The 21,212-nt window shown below is 37.6% G+C and overlaps 4 non-coding genes across 4 annotated transcripts; all 4 read right to left on the bottom strand.

Annotated features, from left to right (window-relative positions):
- Nucleotides 1–7,600: 7,600 nt before the first annotated feature.
- Nucleotides 7,601–7,673, bottom strand: TRNAR-CCU (transfer RNA arginine (anticodon CCU)). The gene has a single exon. It is a non-coding gene; the product is annotated as a tRNA-Arg (tRNA).
- Nucleotides 7,674–9,502: 1,829 nt separating this feature from the next.
- Nucleotides 9,503–9,575, bottom strand: TRNAR-CCU (transfer RNA arginine (anticodon CCU)). Its single transcript has one exon. It is a non-coding gene; the product is annotated as a tRNA-Arg (tRNA).
- A 1,831-nt stretch (nt 9,576–11,406) lies between these two features.
- TRNAR-CCU (transfer RNA arginine (anticodon CCU)) lies at nt 11,407–11,479 on the bottom strand. The gene has a single exon. It is a non-coding gene; the product is annotated as a tRNA-Arg (tRNA).
- A 3,734-nt stretch (nt 11,480–15,213) lies between these two features.
- On the bottom strand, nt 15,214–15,286 carry TRNAR-CCU (transfer RNA arginine (anticodon CCU)). The gene has a single exon. It is a non-coding gene; the product is annotated as a tRNA-Arg (tRNA).
- Between the last annotated feature and the right edge of the window lie 5,926 nt (nt 15,287–21,212).

Here is a 21,212-nt window from a genome sequence, read left to right as displayed (position 1 = left end):
GGATATAGTTGAATCTTGAATGTAATTGATAAAGATGTCCGTCTGAATGGTCCTTTGTTTTGACTGTGTCAGGAGGATAATTGACCTGAAAAATAAAGTTAGCTTCATGCCATGTCATGATGCATGAGATGCAAATGTTGTATGCATGCGTGTGCTGTGAAATGATGTAAATGAGTGAATTATGCGTCTGGAATAAATGCGAACATTATATGCATGTATGTGATGTGAAATGATGTAATGAATGCACTATGTGTCTGAAACGTTCTTCCAGGGGACTCTACTGGGAAAATAAATCTCATTCTTCTGGTCGGGGATATTTGTATTGATGACCCTGTCTCAGCTGGGGTATTTGATTTCTGTCTGATGGTAGAAACATTCGACAGAGCCTGGCTGGGGATGGAAGAGATGACCAGTCTGTCTGGCGATGCCAACCTCTTCTGGGAAATAGCTGGTTTTTGTTGGGGAATGGATTTGTAACCGGACTGGTCGGAAAGCCTGGTTAGACCTTATCCTCGATCCTGAAGTCTTTTAGTAACTGCCATTGCTATTTTATGCACGTATTTTGATAAACATTGATCATATTCAAATGCATATATCAATTCAAGTTAAATCAATGGACATTTACGCAAACAAAACAGAGAAAGTAAAACAAAAGCATCTTTTTGGAAATGAAATTGTATTGATTTTGAAAGAGGGCCTATAAACAGGCAATTTGTGTACAAGAAGACAGAAATCCTAGTAAGAGGAAATTGTCAGGCAAACAAAGAGAAAGCTATGCAGAAAAAGTCCTATCGATTCTAATCCCACTACTGTCATTATGTCTTCAAGCATCTCATCTCCTGCTGTCGGATAGAAGTGATTGGCTTGTTCAGTCCCTTGAACTTGGTCGAAGCAGACAGAGAACGGGGTATAGTCATACGCTTTAATCCCTAATTTTTGCCTGGACCGCCTTTTCAGGTTTTCAGTCCACCGGGATACCCTTTTTTGCTCAAGCCGCCTTTTCAGGTTTTCGACTTGCCGGGTGTACGTCTTTTATGTTTATCCCTAATTTTTTCCCGAACCCTTTTGGTTCGCCGGGATGCCCTAACTTTTGCCTAGGTACGTCGACCTAGCGGGTCTCTTTTATGCGTAGTATTTTTTAACTATGTCTGCGTTCACGGGATGCGGGAACTCTTCGCCGTCCATTGTAGCAAGCATCATGGCTCCACCAGAGAATACCTTCTTAACTACAAATGGCCCTTCGTATGTGGGAGTCCATTTGCCCCTGGGATCACCTTGTGGTAGAATGATACGCTTGATAACTAAGTCGCCGATTTGGTACACTCGTCTCTTGACCTTTTTGTTAAATGCCTGGGTCATGCGCTTCTGATATATCTGCCCATGACAAACAGCCGCAAGTCTCTTTTCATCAATCAAATTTATCTGATCGAGTCGAGTTTGAATCCCTTCATCCTCATCTAAGCCTGCATCTTTCACAATTCTTAGAGAGGGGATCTGAACTTCCATTCCATTCCATAGACTAAAGAGAACAGAGTTGCCCCCTGTCGAAGTGCGCACTGAAGTGCGATAACCATAAAGAGTAAAGGGTGACATCTCATGCCAGTCTTTGTATGTTACTGTCATTTCTTGCATGACCTTCTTGATATTGTTAGCAGTCCCCACGGCGCCGTTCATCTTTGGCCGGTACGGAGAAGAGTTATGGTGTTTTATTTTGAACTGCATGCAGAGTTCAGTTTAGTACCATTATCAGTGATAACTCTCTCAGGAGACAGCAGGTTTCTCAAATAGATATTTGATAGAATCCATCTTAGAAATCAATAAAGTGGTATGATTCAACATATACTGTCTTAGTCGGCGAGCAACCCAAGCCAAAGCACAGCAAGCTTTCTCGGGCTGTGAGTATCTTGTTTCACAGTCGGTACCTTTTGCTAAGGCAGTATATGGCATGCTCTTTTCGACCAGACTCGTCATGTTGCCCCAGCACACCCTATTGAATTTTCTAGCATGGTCAAATACATAGTTAGAGGTCTTCCTTCAACTGGTGGTATCAGGATGGGAGGTTCTTGGAGATACTTCTTGATTTTGTCATTCATCATTCCATACCATCTCTCGATTTTTCTTTTTTAGTAATTTGAAGATGGGTTTGCAAGTAGCAGTCAAGTGTGGAATGAATCGGGCAATGTAATTCGAGTGCCCCCAGAAACCTCTGACTTCTTTCTTGTTTATTTCAGTACTCAAATTTACAATTTCAATTGATTCCTCATGCGGCTGTATAGTCTTTTCTTCTTGCAGTAGTCGGGCAAGTTCTCCAGGGACTTCACAATCTTCCTCACTTCCATCCTCGGCTTGGTCGATCGGATTTTCAAAGTCATAATGAGCAGTAGCAGAGTCATTACCAACGGGATCCAGAGTGGATATGGATCGACAAATTGTTACGTGAGTGTGTGCAAGAAAACATAGCTTGTTTGAAAAATGACAGGAAAGATAAAGAGCGCAATATTTGAATGCAAAAAGTCCATTGATGTATTGAATATGAATATGCTTATGAAAATGACAAAAACCCTTGAAAAAAATAGCTATTGTGCCCCGGGTATAGACACAATGCTTTGAAACACAAAAATAGCAATAACAATTACTCCTGACTAAAGGAAATCGGGATAGTGTCTTTAGCCTTCCAATTATTGAGTCCGTCATCAATTATTGGGAAAATCCAGCTATCCAAGTCATAATTGTTATCAGTATCTTCCACAGCATTGACAGTCTCGTCATGATTAGGCAGAGGGGCAGTGACGCCATTAGGAGTCTCCGGAGGATCAAAGGTAGTCGCCTGTATCTTCCCACTTCGAATGCCGCTTTCAACATGTTCACCAGTTAATATAAGTTTAGTGAAACCCGATGAGGAACTTCTCAATAGATGGCTGTAGAATGGGCCAGTCAGTGTGCTCATGAACATGTCCACTAATTCTTGATCTGTCATAGGGGGTTTGACTCTGCCAGCCAAATCTCTCCATTTTTGAGCATATTCTTTGAAGCTTTCTTTAGAGCCCATAGTCATATTCTACAACTGTAGCCGAGTAGGCGCTAGTTCAGAGTTATACTGGTAGTGCTTGTAGAAAGCTGTCGCTAAATCAGTCCAGGTGCGGATGTCAGAGCTTTCGAGCTGATAGTACCATTCTAACTGTGTGCCAGACAGACTCTCTTGGAAGAAATGGATCCATAGTTTCCTATCAGCGGTATATGGCTGAATCTTTCTCACATAAGCTCTCAGATGCATTTGAGGACAAGATGCCCCATCATACTTAGTGAAAGCGGGGACCTTGAATTTGCGGGGATTAACTACATCAGAGACCAGACCCAAGCTTTCGAAATCCAGACCGGGCGTCTTCTGAGCCTCCATAGCTAGCATACGTTCTTCTAGCAACTTGTACTTGCCATCTCTTGGAGAGTACTGTTCATTCTCGTAATCTTCATCGTCATCCTCAGGGTTGAAAGGATCAGCATTCTCATCTTCTGAATCTGTCTCTGTTTCCTCTTCTTGATCCTTCGGAATTCGAATCTCGACTCTTGTGGCCTGTCCTTTAAGCCTTCTTCCCGGGTTAATGTAACTCACAGGTTTCTTGTCTTTCTTCTTCTCGAGCAAGAGAGCTTTCAGTTCCTCCTGCCCCTTGGATAAGTTCAAGATCATCTCCTGGAGTTGAGCATTCTGAGCATGGAGATCCTTGACAGTTTGTCCGAGGTCCATTTTTCTGTTTGGAGGAAAACCGTGAGAACACTGATCCCTTTAGAGTACCTGTTATGCAATGTTATGTTATGCTATGCAATGTATGAAATGTTTTCAAGGCCTTTTGGAATTTAACTTTGTATAGACTACCAAAAAAGGAAACTTTTTTTTTTGTTTTTTTTTTGTTTTTTTTTTGTTTTTTTTTGTTTTTTGTTTTTTTTTTTGTTTTTTTTTTGTACAAAACAGAGCAAAGTTAAATCCCTAAGTCCTTGAAATGGTTAGTACAATGTTATGATGTCATGATGTTATGAGGTTAAATAAATAACAAGCACAAACAAGTCACATAACCATCATTTCTAGGTTTTAAGGCTTGCATGAGTTCCATAGGTAAGTACCCTCCCCGCTGAAGTTTAGTTGGTTCAACCTGTCCTAGAATAGTAACCGGGTTCTAAAAGGATCTCAAATCATCGACCTTTCCTTAAGTCCACTTCAGTGCAACACCAAGTGGTTGACCGAAGCTTCCCTAAAGTCCAATCTCAAAGAGTGTAGTATCGAGTCTCAACCAACCCCAGTCGGAACCGAAGTCAGTTATCTCACTACTTTCTAATGGCCAGGATGAGTCAATTAGGGTTCTAAAGGTCTGGTTAATGCTTTGATGACACCACGCGGAAGCCAAATTTTTCCTCAAGTAACATGAGGAACATCAGGACAACCAAAGTGTCACATTAACCGTAGCCATCATTTTGACCATTCCAGTATACGCCGGATAGTCGCGATGATCTATTGCTACTTACCTAAGGTACACTAGATCCGGGTGTAGGATCTTTCACTCAAGAATACCCAAGCAATCCCTTAAAAGTAAATCAGACAATTTTAAATAAGTGATCTTGTTTTTTAAGGTAACCTCTCTTGTAATCGTCCCCAGCAGAGTCGCCAGTTCTGTCATACGGTGAACTGACTTGGGGTGTTTTGCTTTTTATCGCAATGTCGCGGATAGCAAGAGTCGCCACCGACTTTTCTTTTATCCAATAAGGAAAGGTGGAAAAGAACAGGAAAGACCTCAATAGATTTCGGGTTCGGGAGGTACATTATACAAAGGGAAGGTGTTAGCACCCTTTGTATCCATGGTTATCCATGGGCTCTTAATTGCTGGATCACTTATATTTTTGTCTGAAAAGTGTTGGTGAATTGTTTAAAAATGTTTCGAAAAGAGAGTTTAACTTTGTAATGATTCTCGTATGAATGTATACAAAGTATTTATCTCGTTTGATTTTGGAAAACAGTTTAGAAAAATATAACTTGGTAATGATTCTAGTATGAATGTATACCAAGTGGTGATTTTCTAGGACTTGCAAAGTGTGAGGGTGGAAAATGTTTTAGGTTATGATCCAGTAATTGAGAGTTATACCTTCCTAAGGTCGTTATGGGCATTTCCTATCCTTGTGAGGATAAAACTGTCCTTACTATTGAGAAGTAAGTAGTTTTATCCTTTGGATGTAAAAGGGTCATCGTAGGGTCATCGATAGGTCATTGAAGGCAACAGTTGTAGGGATACCTTAGCATTCGGAGGGACGATCATCATTTAACCGTAGGCTACACCGAAGGGTCATCGAGGGACAAAATCATATATTCGAAGGCAACACCCGAGGGACTATGATTTATTTTATGATGATTTAATCGAAGGGTCTTTGCTAAGTGTATCCCTACATTCGCGGGACATGACCGTAATACCGTAATCGTAGGGTAACAAAGAGAGGTCCAAGATCACTTATTTAAAGGTCATATTTTAAAGGTCATATTTTAAAGTTAATTAGGTAATTAGGATGAATCTCCACATTAAAATCAATACATTAAAAATAATACATTAAAATTAATACATTAAAATTAATTATTAAAATTAACACATTAAAATTAATTAAGCAATTTAGGGTGAGCCTCCACAAGGGTATCCCACAAATAAAGTGGAAGACCTAACGGCGGTCTTTTTTTCTGGGACATATGAACCTTTGCAAAATTTAACAAACGGGTTAGCATACCAAATCAGGGTGCAATCGAGGATTACACCGCAAAAGAAATCACAACAGTAATAGGATCAAATAAACAATGCCTGGCTATGATAAAACATGAATGAAAAGTCAGAACAGAAAAGTTGGCTACTGTCAGGTTCGCGCCTGCCTCGCCTAGCGAAGGCTTAGCGAATACTCGCTGCATGCTCGCTTAGCGATGTGCTAGCGAACGGCTGCGGATTCCGGTTTTAATAACGATATAATGGCAGCAAGCTTCACACTTTATAGCATTCATTACAGAGATTATGTGGTTAGACATTCAACGGTTCATGCATACTTAAATTCATATGTGAAACTTAAGATAGTTTCATAAATTCAATCATGATACCATGTGCAAATTAAGAACATAGAGTAGTAATAGCAATGCCAACCTGTTTGTAATCGAATTGTAACCTTGAATTGGCTGATCGGATCGAATTGAGCGGAAGTGACCTTGCCGCCGCCGGCTTTTCCTTCAGGGCTTCCTTCAGGGTTTTCCGTCTGTGAGCGCTAGGGTTTGCTTGCTAGAGTTCTTCTCTCTCCTTTTTTTCGTCCTCTTTTCATTACTGAAGTGCTGGTATTTATAATGCCCTTTTTCATGACCTAATGGGCTCAGAACGAAGCCCGAAATTTTTTGTTGTCTGTCAGCTTCGCTAGGCGAGCTGGTAGCGAACGTTTGCTTCGCTAGGCGAGCGTGTAGCGAACGTTCGCTAGGCGAGCGTGTAGCGAACGTAACGTTCGCTAGGCGAGCGTGTAGCGAACAGGCCAGTTTGGGCCATTTTCTGGATTGGGCCATTCGTGAGCTGGGCCTTTGTCCCTTTAAGATCAGTGCCATAAAATGAGTCGGAATGCCCCTGGAAAATGTCTTGAACTATTGATGGGCAAATTTTGGGGTATGACAGCCTCGCTTGAGGAACTAATAGTCTCGTCAGCCCGGATCAATTTAACTTCACAAGTAGGAATAAGAGTTCCCATAAAACAGGGTATTTAAACTCCTCTTCTAAGGGACATAGAGATTACTTAGGCAGGATCCAACATATGAATCTCCCAAGAGGTGCAAATGAAATCTAGCATAAGAGACTTAGTTTAAAGTTTCGTTTGAGGGCTTGATAGAAGTCCCGCACAAGAGGTCTAACGCCTTGCATGAAGGACTTAATGTCTCTTCATCCATTCTCAATCTAAATTTACCTATGGGACTAAGAGTTCTCATCAAATAGGAAATTAAAACTTCTCGCCTAATGGATTTAGAGTTTCCTCGGGCGGAATCTGACATATGAATCTTGCCTAAGAGGCGCGACTAAATTCTAGCTTAAGAGACTTAGTTCAGAGACTTGTTTGAGGGCTTAAAATACGCTTTGCTCGAGAGGTCCAAATCCTCGCGTTAGGGACTTATAGTCTCTTCAGCCAGGCTCAATATAATTTCACCTTTGGGACTAAGAGTTCCCATCAAACAGGTTATCTAACCTCCTTGTCCAAGGGACTTGGAGTTTCCTCAGGCAGGATCCAACATATGAATCTCACCCAAGAGGTACGACTGACGTCTAGCCTAAGAGACTATGTTCAAATTCATGTCTTAGGCTTGATCGAAGTCCTACCCGGCAGGTGTAATTCCTTGCTTAAGGAACTTAATAGTTTTATCAGCCATGCTCATTATAACTTTGCATGTGGGACTAAGAGCTCCCATAAAGCAGACTATCTAAACTCCTCTGCCGACGTACTTGGAGTTTTCTATGGCAGAATCCAAAATATGAATCAAGCCAAAGAGGCGCGACTAAAGTCTAGCTTAAGAGACTTTGTAGGCAATTACTTAATTTTTTCAGAACAAAACCGTTATCGCGCTAGATAGGGGTCGAACCTATGACTTTCTGCTTAGGAAACAGACGCTCTATCCACTGAGCTACAAGCGCTGACAAATAAAAATTAACTAAGTTAGTTTATAATTTAATTTAATATTTAAAACATAATATATATTACGATATAACTTACTTGAAATTATATTGTATTTCAAACATTATATTTATCATTTATTTTCATATTTATTAATTAAAATAAAAACAGATTTCACATTCAATAACTTTATTAATTTAATTTCAATAAAAAAAGTCATAAAAGGTAAGCATTAAATTGAATAGTCTGAGTATCCACTACATCATTATTCACTTTTTCTTTTCTTTTTTTTTCATCATCAATTCAATATTAACTTTAAAACATATTTAGATCACATTGATTTAAATACTCAATCTTATTTCTCTAAACCACTTTGAACGTCTCTTTTCTCTTTCTCTATTCATCTTTTTTTTCCACATTCTCTTTGCCTCTATGTTTCTTTATTATTTATTTTATTTCAATTTATGACTCACTCTTTCTATAATATCGTCCTCGATTTTTTAAAATTTCTGAGTGTATCATCTTCTACCAATTTCATATCATATTCTTTCCTTTATTATCACTTTCAAATATATCTTTTTCTTTCTCTCTTAAATGATCTTATCAACAACGATGATGAAAAGGATAATTTTATGATTTTGAAGGTTGTTACGAGGGAAAGATAATATAGACAACATGTTGTTAATGACAACCTTTATGAAATCTCGCCTAGGAGACGCGACTAAAGTCTACCTTAAGAACTTAGTTCAAAGTCTTGTATGAGGCCTTGATAGAAGTCCTATCCGAGAGGTCCAACGCCTCGCTTGAGGAACTAATAGTCTCGTCAGCCCGGATCAATTTAACTTCACAAGTAGGAATAAGAGTTCCCATAAAACAGGGTATTTAAACTCCTCTTCTAAGGGACATAGAGATTACTTAGGCAGGATCCAACATATGAATCTCCCAAGAGGTGCAAATGAAATCTAGCATAAGAGACTTAGTTTAAAGTTTCGTTTGAGGGCTTGATAAAAGTCCCGCATAAAAAGTCTAACGCCTTGCATGAAGGACTTAATGTCTCTTCATCCATTCTCAATCTAAATTTACCTATGGGACTAAGAGTTCTCATCAAACATGAAATTAAAACTTCTCGCCTAATGGATTTAGAGTTTCCTCGGGCGGAATCTGACATATGAATCTTGCCTAAGAGGCGCGACTAAATTCTAGCTTAAGAGACTTAGTTCAGAGACTTGTTTGAGGGCTTAAAATACGCTTTGCTCGAGAGGTCCAAATCCTCGCGTTAGGGACTTATAGTCTCTTCAACCAGGCTCAATATAATTTCACCTTTGGGACTAAGAGTTCCCATCAAACAGGTTATCTAACCTCCTTGTCCAAGGGACTTGGAGTTTCCTCAGGAAGGATCCAACATATGAATCTCGCCCAAGAGGTACGACTGAAGTCTAGCCTAAGAGACTATGTTCAAATTCATGTCTTTGGCTTGATAGAAGTCCCACCCGGCAGGTGTAATTCCTTGCTTAAGGAACTTAATAGTTTTATCAGCCATGCTCATTATAACTTTGCATGTGGGACTAAGAGCTCCCATAAAGCAGACTATCTAAACTCCTCTGCCGACGTACTTGGAGTTTTCTATGGCAGAATCCAAAATATGAATCAAGCCAAAGAGGCGCGACTAAAGTCTAGCTTAAGAGACTTTGTACAAAGTCTTGTTTGAGGATCATTTTTTTTATTCTTTTAACCTTTTTTTATATAAAAATATATGAAAGAATAAAATAAACCATTTACGTGAAAATCTATTGTATAATTTTGATTTATGTTAGGCAATTATTTAATTTTTTCAGAACAAAACCGTTATCGCGCTAGATAGGGGTCGAACCTATGACTTTCTGCTTAGGAAATAGACGCTCTATCCACTGAGCTACAAGCGCTAACAAATAAAAATTAACTAAGTTAGTTTATAATTTAATTTAATATTTAAAACATAATATATATTACGATATAACTTACTTGAAATTATATTGTATTTCAAACATTATATTTATCATTTATTTTCATATTTATTAATTAAAATAAAAATAGATTTCACATTTAAAAACTTTATTAATTTAATTCCAATAAAAAAAGTCATAAAAGGTAAGCATTAAATTGAATAGTCTGAGTATCCACTACATCATTATTCACTTTTTCTTTTCTTTTTTTTTTCGTCATCAATTCAATATTAACTTTAAAACATATTTAGATCACATTGATTTAAATACTCAATCTTATTTCTCTCAACCACTTTGAACATCTCTTTTCTCTTTCTCTATTCATCTTTTTTTTCCACATTCTCTTTGCCTCTATGTTTCTTTATTATTTATTTTATTTCAATTTATGACTCACTCTTTCTATAATATCGTCCTCGATTTTTTAAAATTTCTGAGTGTATCATCTTCTACCAATTTCATATCATATTCTTTCCTTTATTATCGCTTTCAAATATATCTTTTTCTTTCTCTCTTAAATGATCTTATCAGCAACGATGATGAAAAGGATAATTTTATGATTTTGAAGGTTGTTACGAGGGAAAGATAATATAGACAACATGTTGTTAATGACAACCTTTATGAAATCTCGCCTAGGAGACGCGACTAAAGTCTACCTTAAGAACTTAGTTCAAAGTCTTGTATGAGGCCTTGATAGAAGTCCTATCCGAGAGGTCCAACGCCTCGCTTGAGGAACTAATAGTCTCGTCAGCCCGGATCAATTTAACTTCACAAGTAGGAATAAGAGTTCCCATAAAACAGGGTATTTAAACTCCTCTTCTAAGGGACATAGAGATTACTTAGGCAGGATCCAACATATGAATCTCCCAAGAGGTGCAAATGAAATCTAGCATAAGAGACTTAGTTTAAAGTTTCGTTTGAGGGCTTGATAGAAGTCCCGCATAAGAAGTCTAACGCCTTGCATGAAGGACTTAATGTCTCTTCATCCATTCTCAATCTAAATTTACCTATGGGACTAAGAGTTCTCATCAAACATGAAATTAAAACTTCTCGCCTAATGGATTTAGAGTTTCCTCGGGCGGAATCTGACATATGAATCTTGCCTAAGAGGCGCGACTAAATTCTAGCTTAAGAGACTTAGTTCAGAGACTTGTTTGAGGGCTTAAAATACGCTTTGCTCGAGAGGTCCAAATCCTCGCGTTAGGGACTTATAGTCTCTTCAACCAGGCTCAATATAATTTCACCTTTGGGACTAAGAGTTCCCATCAAACAGGTTATCTAACCTCCTTGTCCAAGGGACTTGGAGTTTCCTCAGGCAGGATCCAACATATGAATCTCGCCCAAGAGGTACGACTGAAGTCTAGCCTAAGAGACTATGTTCAAATTCATGTCTTAGGCTTGATAGAAGTCCCACCCGGCAGGTGTAATTCCTTGCTTAAGGAACTTAATAGTTTTATCAGCCATGCTCATTATAACTTTGCATGTGGGACTAAGAGCTCCCATAAAGCAGACTATCTAAACTCCTCTGCCGACGTACTTGGAGTTTTCTATGGCAGAATCCAAAATATGAATCAAGCCAAAGAGGCGCGACTAAAGTCTAGCTTAAGAGACTTTGTACAAAGTCTCGTTTGAGGATCATTTTTTTTATTCTTTTAACCTTTTTTTATATAAAAATATATGAAAGAATAAAATAAACCATTTTCGTGAAAATCTATTGTATAACATTTGATTTATGTTAGGCAATTATTTAATTTTTTCAGAACAAAACCGTTATCGCGCTAGATAGGGGTCGAACCTATGACTTTCTGCTTAGGAAACAGACGCTCTATCCACTGAGCTACAAGCGGTGACAAATAAAAATTAACTAAGTTAGTTTATAATTTAATTTAATATTTAAAACATAATATATATTACGATATAACTTACTTGAAATTATATTGTATTTCAAACATTATATTTATCATTTATTTTCATATTTATTAATTAAAATAAAAATAGATTTCACATTTAATAACTTTATTAATTTAATTCCAATAAAAAAAGTCATAAAAGGTAAGCATTAAATTGAATAGTCTGAGTATCCACTACATCATTATTCACTTTTTTTTTTTCGTCATCAATTCAATATTAACTTTAAAACATATTTAGATCACATTGATTTAAATACTCAATCTTATTTCTCTCCACCACTTTGAACGTCTCTTTTCTCTTTCTCTATTCATCTTTTTTTTCCACATTCTCTTTGCCTCTATGTTTCTTTATTATTTATTTTATTTCAATTTATGACTCACTCTTTCTATAATATCGTCCTCGATTTTTTAAAATTTCTGAGTGTATCATCTTCTACCAATTTCATATCATATTCTTTCCTTTATTATCGCTTTCAAATATATCTTTTTCTTTCTCTCTTAAATGATCTTATCAGCAACGATGATGAAAAGGATAATTTTATGATTTTGAAGGTTGTTACGAGGGAAAGATAATATAGACAACATGTTGTTAATGACAACCTTTATGAAATCTCGCCTAGGAGACGCGACTAAAGTCTACCTTAAGAACTTAGTTCAAAGTCTTGTATGAGGCCTTGATAGAAGTCCTATCCGAGAGGTCCAACGCCTCGCTTGAGGAACTAATAGTCTCGTCAGCCCGGATCAATTTAACTTCACAAGTAGGAATAAGAGTTCCCATAAAACAGGGTATTTAAACTCCTCTTCTAAGGGACATAGAGATTACTTAGGCAGGATCCAACATATGAATCTCCCAAGAGGTGCAAATGAAATCTAGCATAAGAGACTTAGTTTAAAGTTTCGTTTGAGGGATTGATAGAAGTCCCGCATAAGAAGTCTAACGCCTTGCATGAAGGACTTAATGTCTCTTCATCCATTCTCAATCTAAATTTACCTATGGGACTAAGAGTTCTCATCAAACATGAAATTAAAACTTCTCGCCTAATGGATTTAGAGTTTCCTCGGGCGGAATCTGACATATGAATCTTGCCTAAGAGGCGCGACTAAATTCTAGCTTAAGAGACTTAGTTCAGAGACTTGTTTGAGGGCTTAAAATACGCTTTGCTCGAGAGGTCCAAATCCTCGCGTTAGGGACTTATAGTCTCTTCAACCAGGCTCAATATAATTTCACCTGTGGGACTAAGAGTTCCCATCAAACAGGTTATCTAACCTCCTTGTCCAATGGACTTGGAGTTTCCTCAGGCAGGATCCAACATATGAATCTCGCCCAAGAGGTACGACTGAAGTCTAGCCTAAGAGACTATGTTCAAATTCATGTGTTAGGCTTGATAGAAGTCCCACCCGGCGGGTGTAATTCCTTGCATAAGGAACTTAATAGTTTTGTCAGCCATGCTCATTATAACTTTGCATGTGGGACTAAGAGCTCCCATAAAGCAGACTATCTAAATACCTCTGCTGACGTACTTGGAGTTTTCTATGGCAGAATCCAAAATATGAATCAAGCCAAAGAGGCGCGACTAAAGTCTAGCTTAAGAGACTTTGTACAAAGTCTCGTTTGAGGATCATTTTTTTTATTCTTTTAACCTTTTTTTATATAAGAATATATGAAAGAATAAAATAAACCATTTACGTGAAAATCTATTGTATAATTTTGATTTATGTTAGGCAATTATTTAATTTTTTCAGAACAAAAACCTATGACTTTTTGCTTAGGAAACAGACGATCTATCCACTGAGCTACAAGCGCTGACAAATAAAAATTAACTAAGTTAGTTTATAATTTAATTTAATATTTAAAACATAATATATATTACGATATAACTTACTTGAAATTATATTGTATTTCAAACATTATATTTATCATTTATTTTGATATTTATTAATTAAAATAAAAACAGATTTCACATTCAATAACTTTATTAATTTAATTCCAATAAAAAAAGTCATAAAAGGTAAGCATTAAATTGAATAGTCTGAGTATCCACTACATCATTATTCACTTCTTTTTTTTCCCGTCATCAATTCAATATTAACTTTAAAACATATTTAGATCACATTGATTTAAATACTCAATCTTATTTCTCTCAACCACTTTGAACGTCTCTTTTCTCTTTCTCTATTCATCTTTTTTTTCCACATTCTCTTTTCCTCTATGTTTCTTTATTATTTATTTTATTTCAATTTATGACTCACTATTTCTATAATATCGTCCTCGATTTTTTAAAATTTATGAGTGTATCATCTTCTACCAATTTCATATCATATTCTATCTGATCGCTTTCAAATATATCTTTTTCTTTCTCTCTTAAATGATCTTATCAGCAACGATGATGAAAAGGATAATTTTATGATATTGAAGTTTTTTATGAGGGAAAGATAATATAGACAACATGTTGTTAATGACAACCTTTATGAAATCTCGCATAGGAGACACGACTAAAGTCTACCTTAAGAACTTAGTTTAAAGTCTTGTATGAGGCCTTGATAGAAGTCCTATCCGAGAGGTCCAACGCCTCGCTTGAGGAACTAATAGTCTCGTAAGCCCGGATCAATTTAACTTCACAAGTAGGAATAAGAGTTCCCATAAAACAGGGTATTTAAACTCCTCTTCTAAGGGACTTAGAGATTACTTAGGCAGGGTCCAACATATGAATCTCCCAAGAGGTGCAAATGAAATCTAGCATAAGAGACTTAGTTTAAAGTTTCGTTTAAGGGCTTGATAGAACTCCCGCACAAGAGGTCTAACGCCTTGCATGAAGGACTTAATGTCTCTTCATCCATTCTCAATCTAAATTTACCTATGGGACTAAGAGTTCTCATCAAATAGGAAATTAAAACTTCTCGCCTAATGGATTTAGAGTTTCCTCGGGCGGAATCTGACATATGAATCTTGCCTAAGAGGCGCGACTAAATTCTAGCTTAAGAGACTTAGTTCAGAGACTTGTTTGAGGGCTTAAAATACGCTTTGCTCGAGAGGTCCAAATCCTCGCGTTAGGGACTTATAGTCTCTTCAGCCAGGCTCAATATAATTTCACCTGTGGGACTAAGAGTTCCCATCAAACAGGTTATCTAACCTCCTTGTCCAAGGGACTTGGAGTTTCCTCAGGCAGGATCCAACATATGAATCTCACCCAAGAGGTACGACTGAAGTCTAGCCTAAGAGACTATGTTCAAATTCATGTCTTAGGCTTGATAGAAGTCCCACCCGGCAGGTGTAATTCCTTGCTTAAGGAACTTAATAGTTTTGTCAGCCATGCTCATTATAACTTTGCATGTGGGACTAAGAGCTCCCATAAAGCAGACTATCTAAACTCCTCTGCCGACGTACGTGGAGTCTTCTATGGCAGAATCCAAAATATGAATCAAGCCAAAGAGGCGCGACTAAAGTCTAGCTTAAGAGACTTTGTACAATGTCTCGTTTGAGGATCATTTTTTTTTTTGCATGTGGCACTAAGAGCTCCCATAAAGCAGACTATCTAAACTCCTCTGCCGACGTACTTGGATTTTTCTATGGCAGAATCCAAAATATGAATCAAGCCAAAGAGGCGCGACTAAAGTCTAGCTTAAGAGACTTTGTAGGCAATTACTTAATTTTTTCAGAACAAAACCGTTATCGCGCTAGATAGGGGTCGAACCTATGACTTTCTGCTTAGGAAACAGACGCTCTATCCACTGAGCTACAAGCGCTGACAAATAAAAATTAACTAAGTTAGTTTATAATTTAATTTAATATTTAAAACATAATATATATTACGATATAACTTACTTGAAATTATATTGTATTTCAAACATTATATTTATCATTTATTTTCATATTTATTAATTAAAATAAAAACAGATTTCACATTCAATAACTTTATTAATTTAATTCCAATAAAAAAAGTCATAAAAGGTAAGCATTAAATTGAATAGTCTGAGTATCCACTACATCATTATTCACTTTTTCTTTTCTTTTTTTTTCGTCATCAATTCAATATTAACTTTAAAACATATTTAGATCACATTGATTTAAATACTCAATCTTATTTCTCTAAACCACTTTGAACGTCTCTTTTCTCTTTCTCTATTCATCTTTTTTTTCCACATTCTCTTTTCCTCTATGTTTCTTTATTATTTATTTTATTTCAATTTATGACTCACTCTTTCTATAATATCGTCCTCGATTTTTTAAAATTTCTGAGTGTATCATCTTCTACCAATTTCATATCATATTCTTTCCTTTATTATCGCTTTCAAATATATCTTTTTCTTTCTCTCTTAAATGATCTTATCAGCAACGATGATGAAAAGGATAATTTTATGATTTTGAAGGTTGTTACGAGGGAAAGATAATATAGACAACATGTTGTTAATGACAACCTTTATGAAATCTCGCCTAGGAGACGCGACTAAAGTCTACCTTAAGAACTTAGTTCAAAGTCTTGTATGAGGCCTTGATAGAAGTCCTATCCGAGAGGTCCAACGCCTCGCTTGAGGAACTAATAGTCTCGTCAGCCCGGATCAATTTAACTTCACAAGTAGGAATAAGAGTTCCCATAAAACAGGGTATTTAAACTCCTCTTCTAAGGGACTTAGAGATTACTTAGGCAGGATCCAACATATGAATCTCCCAAGAGGTGCAAATGAAATCTAGCATAAGAGACTTAATTTAAAGTTTCGTTTGAGGGCTTGATAGAAGTCCCGCATAAGAAGTCTAACGCCTTGCATGAAGGACTTAATGTCTCTTCATCCATTCTCAATCTAAATTTACCTATGGGACTAAGAGTTCTCATCAAACATGAAATTAAAACTTCTCGCCTAATGGATTTAGAGTTTCCTCGGGCGGAATCTGACATATGAATCTTGCCTAAGAGGCGCGACTAAATTCTAGCTTAAGAGACTTAGTTCAGAGACTTGTTTGAGGGCTTAAAATACGCTTTGCTCGAGAGGTCCAAATCCTCGCGTTAGGGACTTATAGTCTCTTCAACCAGGCTCAATATAATTTCACCTTTGGGACTAAGAGTTCCCATCAAACAGGTTATCTAACCTCCTTGTCCAAGGGACTTGGAGTTTCCTCAGGCAGGATCCAACATATGAATCTCGCCCAAGAGGTACTGTAACACCCTTCTAAAATACCCCAATAATTTAATTAAATATCAAAATATAACATCAGAGTAATTATGCCCTTTAAGGGTGTCACACAATCTTCCACACTATTCAACAATATAAAGGTCATGCTCTTTTATTAATTTAAAACTTAAACAATTGCATAAAACACGGCCGATATAATTTCATCAATCATGTAAAACATTACATGGAAAATGGTTCTCAACCAACAGTAAAACATTCAAAACAAGTTAAGACAACCCATCCCGATGTTACATCTATCAGAGCACGGCCCACTAAGGAGACTACACTAGACTCCAAGCATTAACTTCTACTCAACTCATTTCTCGTTACCTGAAAAATAGTTGTAAGGGTGAGTTCCTCAATCAATATAATAAGCATTATAAAACATTATGTAATGCTAAGTAATTTAACACATTAATCACCCTAATCACATCATACGTTCAGTAACGGCACATCACATCAAATATCATATTCAACACAAATGCAACTCATGCTCGTACTCGACATCAACACAAACACACATATAATATTGGAATACATCCATTCATATTATACGCCATACACATTTTATGCAATGAGACTCCATGCATGCGGTACCGACTATTTGTGAACATATAGTTCAACCTCACCGTCCAAATCCAGGCACGGCTACCAAGCTCACTAGTCCCACTCATTTGAGACATAGTGACTCACTCACTAATTCCTCACCATGGGAATTAGCTACCACCCCAAATGGGCCATGCTATGCACGCTAATCACCTAGCATGCAAACATCAACAACAATCAAAATGATTTACTCACTAATTCCTCACCATGGGAATTAGCTACCACCCCAAATGGGCCACAATATGCATGCTAATCACCTAGCAATGCAACAACAACAACAACTCAAGAATAGACATATGCTCACACTCTAAGCCATAAAACAGTCTATTCACAAATGCATACATAACGGATACATTCACAGCATCATGCATACCATCACACATCATCAACACATTTTATCACAAAAGCATATCATATCATGCCGCATAATCAAACACAGTATTAGCACACTCTACTAATACCTATACTACTCAAAACAACGGGAAATGATCCCTACTACGTCATACATCAGCTAAGTTACATCACTCAGCCTAAACAACCAAAAACTGCATAACCACAGTTCAGAAAAACCACAAGTCTGCCCATACGCGTATCGCCTATGCCCATACGCGTATTGCCCATTCCTGACCAAATCCATACGCGTATTGCCCATGCCCATACGCGTATGCTACGCGTACCACATCCTCATATGCGTACCAACAGAGACAATTTCACGTTCAAAACATCATCTTTTCCACTCATACGCGTAAGGCCTCATCCATACGCGTACCAGCCATATCATACGCGTATTGCCTAGTGCCATACGCGTATGACCAGAAACCAGAAGTTCCAGATCTGCAATGGCTTTTGCTGCTACGAGATCGATCCAATTCAACCTTCCACAGTCCAAATTTTACACACAATTCATTTATCTCATCTAATACGAATCATACACTTTCGATTTCACAATTTACTAACCCCTCTACCTCTAATTCCTACGAATTTCTTCAATTTTAACCCAATTTCGTTCATCCCAAAAATTCACAAATTCATCATACATCGTTCCATCAGAAGCAATTCAATGGTTTCTCACTACCCATCACATATCATCCCATAATACCCATTAATCGATGATAAACCCCCCTTACCTGAGTAAATCCGGCAGTCTCTGAGCTCCAAGCTTTCCCTTCCTTCAACCTTCGTTCTCTGGCTTTTGCCCTTTTCCCTTTTCTGCCTCTTTTCCCTTTTCACGTGAAAATAATCTTTTTACCAAAAAATGGGATTTTTCTAAATTCCAACTTATATATTTTCCGAATAATAATAATAATCCAAAAATAATAATAATAAAATTTCCAATTATTTAATTAAATTAATAAATAAATTATTAACTCAATTTAAATAATTATTTTATTATTATCGGGGTGTTACAACTCTCCCCCACTAAAAGAGTTTTCGTCCTCGAAAACATACCTCAAGCGAACAACTCTGGGTAAGACTCCTTCATCTTACTCTCCAGTTCCCAAGTCACATTGCCACCTGCTGGTCCTCCCCACGCTACCTTCACCAAGGCAATCTCTTTACCCCGCAACTGCTTCAACTCTCGATCCTCGATCCTCATAGGTGATGTTTCAACAGTCAGGTTATCTCTCACCTGTACATCATCTACTTGGACTACATGCGACGGATCATGAATGTACCTCCTCAACTGAGACACATGAAAAACCTCATGCAAATTCGCAAGCGACGGCGGTAAAGCGATACGATAGGCTACCTCTCCTATCCTCTCCAAAATCTGATAAGGACCAATAAAACGAGGTGTCAACTTCTTCGACTTCAAAGCTCGACCAACTCCAGTTATCGGAGTAACACGAAGAAACACGTGATCTCCCTCTTGGAACTCAAGTGACTTCCTCCTCTTGTCGTGATAACTCTTCTGACGACTCTGAGCAATTCTCATCTCCTCCTGAATCATCTTAATCTTTTCTGTAGTCTGTTGAACAATCTCTGGTCCAACCACAGCACTCTCACCGGACTCATACCAACATAACGGTGTCCGACATCTCCTACCATACAAAGCTTCAAACGGTGCCATACCAATGCTCGAATGAAAACTATTGTTGTAGGTAAACTCAATCAAAGGCAAATAACAATCCCAAGCACCTCCCTTTTCCAAAACACAAGCTCTCAAAAGATCCTCTAGTGACTGAATCGTCCTCTCAGTCTGACCATCCGTCTGCGGATGATATGCAGAACTCAATCTCAGCTTAGTTCCCAAAGCCTTCTGCAAACCTTCCCAAAACTTCGATGTAAATCTAGGATCTCTGTCTGAAACGATACTCGACGGAATACCATGCAAACTTACAACCTTCTCAATATACAACTCGGCTAATCTTTCTAACGGATAATCCATTCTGATCGGAATGAAATGAGCCGACTTCGTCAATCTATCCACAATCACCCAAATAGCTTCAAAATTCTTACTTGTCCTCGGCAACCCAGAAACAAAATCCATACTGATACTATCCCACTTCCACTCTGGAATAGCCAACGGTTGCATTAGCCCAGACGGCTTCTGATGCTCAATCTTTGACTTCTGACAAGTCAAACAAGAATAAACAAAACTCGCAATTTCTCTTTTCATTCCCGGCCACCAAAATAGCTTTTTCAAATCATGATACATCTTTGTAGCTCCAGGATGAATACTCAAGCCACTACGATGTCCTTCCTCCAGAATACTCTTCTTAAGTTCGGTAACATCCGGAATACACACCCGATTACCAATTTTCAAAACACCATTCTCATCAACTCTGAATTCACCACCTTGACCTTGATTCACTAAAGTCAACTTATCAACCAAAAACACATCGGATTTCTGACCCTCTCTAATCTCATCCAGAATGCCACTCGTTAACTTCAACATTCCCAATTTAACACTATTGTGAGTACTCTCACACACCAAACTCAAATCTCTAAACTGCTCAATTAAATCCAACTCTTTAACCATTAACATAGACATATGCAATGATTTCCGACTCAATGCATCAGCCACCACGTTTGCTTTACCCGGATGGTAATTCAAACCAAAGTCATAATCCTTCAGAAATTCTAACCATCTCCTCTGTCTCATATTCAGCTCTTTCTGATCAAACAAGTACTTCAAACTTTTATGGTCACTGAAAACCTCAAATCTTGACCCGTACAAATAATGCCTCCATAACTTCAGAACAAATACAACAACTGCCAACTCTAAATCGTGTGTCGGATAGTTCCTCTCATGAATCCTCAGTTGTCTCGAAGCATAAGCTATAACCTGCTTGTTCTGCATCAACACACCACCCAAACCCAACAATGAAGCATCACAGTAAACCTCAAATGATTCCGACGAACTCGGTAATATCAGAATAGGAGCAGTAGTCAACCTTCTCTTTAACTCTTGGAAACCTTCTTCACATTTTGAATCCCAAACAAACGCTTGCCCCTTTCTAGTCAACATCGTCAACGGTAACGCCAACTTAGAAAATCCCTCAATGAACTTCCTATAATAACCAGCCAAACCAAGAAAACTTCGAATCTCAACAACAGACTTCGGAGCTTCCCACTTAGATACCGCTTCTATCTTAGAAGGATCAACAGCAACACCACCTCTTGAAATCACATGACCAAGAAAACTAACCTCTTCTAACCAAAATTCACACTTAGACAGTTTAGCAAATAACTTCTTTTCTCGGAGAACTTCTAAAACCACTCTCAAATGCTCAGCATGCTCTTCTTCAGATTTCGAATACACCAAAATGTCATCAATAAACACCACAACAAACTGGTCTAGGTACGGATGGAAAATCCTATTCATATACTCCATGAATACACCAGGCGCATTAGTCACACCAAAAGGCATCACAGAATACTCATAATGTCCATA

This window comes from Lathyrus oleraceus, chromosome 3 (genome assembly GCF_024323335.1).
Source record: "Lathyrus oleraceus cultivar Zhongwan6 chromosome 3, CAAS_Psat_ZW6_1.0, whole genome shotgun sequence".
NCBI classification, from domain to species: domain Eukaryota; kingdom Viridiplantae; phylum Streptophyta; class Magnoliopsida; order Fabales; family Fabaceae; genus Lathyrus; species Lathyrus oleraceus.
Note: the sequence above shows the minus strand (reverse complement) of the source record. Positions and strands in the feature narration are given on the sequence as shown.